We start from the raw sequence: 1,390 nt of genomic DNA on the forward strand, positions 1-1,390 counted from the left end.
TTTCTAGTTGAGTAATAAAAAGAGTTTATACTATACTTGTTTGAAATATCATTAGTGGATCCGCTAATCTTAACAATTATTTTTATCATTGTTTAAACTTTGAATTAATATTACATTTTATATTCCTCTTTAAATGATCATCATCATCATCATTATTATTGTTATTATTATTATTTATAATTTATACAGTCAACCTTCTTATGGTTCGATCCCAATCTTATCGGGTTATTTATTACTTCGACAGTCCTTATTACTTCGATACTCTTGCACTTGGAAAAAGCCATCAATTTTTTAGCCGTGTCAAAGAACATGATTATACAAGTATAATAAAGAAAATAAAAGTCATAAACAAGAGATTAATAAAACTATAACATGAAATAAAACTTGAACATTAAACTACAAATAAAGAAAACAAGTAAGTAAATGATTTTGATCTGAACCAAGATATCTAAATGTATAGCAAATGCCTCTTTTTATAGGCTAAAATTTAGAACTATTGATTTGATGACTAATTATTGAGTAGGTGACCACCTCTTGACTTGATAACAATCTTTATCTTCTTGTCTGAAGAAAACATCATTGTTAACATTAACATTTGAACAGATAGTCTCATAAAAGTTTTGAAAAATTATTTCAGCTTTCCAACAAAATAAGAATGGAGTCATTTAGACTTCTATAACTTAAGATATGGGTTGAACACTGAACAGTGTCTAGGCTACAAGACAAATTCAAGCTTTTCTTTTGATGCTAAGATTTGGATTTTTAAACAGCAGAATTGAATTTTAGACTCTCATGAATGTTTTAAGCCTATATCTTAACTTTCTAGCCATATAAACTAAATTAAAATCCAAAATCTATAGCTCCAGATATGACCCAATGACTAAATAGTGTTCTAGTTTGAATTAAATCAGCATCTGTTTTATAAGTTTATCCTTTTTCTTTATCTTTTCACTTTTAATAGTTAATCACATCAATCAATCATTTGAATTGTGAGATATGCTTGTATTTAAAATCAACATTTACCATTAATTAAAGCTATCTTATATTATCATTCTTGTTATTATAAAACATGTTTAAGTTAGAGAATTTAATGATATTTTAATTGCATTATGGTGATATAAAGCCTTAATGAGAATGCACTTTTAAGTACTAATCAACTACCCTCACATCAAAATAAATATAGCCTCATCAAGAGGCGACTATACTCATAATCAAATAATTAACTAAATGGTCATATTAAGAGATGACTACCTTTAAAGAAACTAATTGACACGACTAAAAGATTGATGTCTTCTCCCAAGTGCAGGAGTGTCGAAGTAATAAATAACCCGGCAAGACCGGGGTCGAACCACAAGGAGGTTAATTGTACAAATTATAAACAACAATAATA

Source organism: Populus euphratica, unplaced genomic scaffold, assembly GCF_000495115.2.
Source record: "Populus euphratica unplaced genomic scaffold, PopEup_1.0 scaffold242.1, whole genome shotgun sequence".
Lineage (NCBI taxonomy): Eukaryota > Viridiplantae > Streptophyta > Magnoliopsida > Malpighiales > Salicaceae > Populus > Populus euphratica.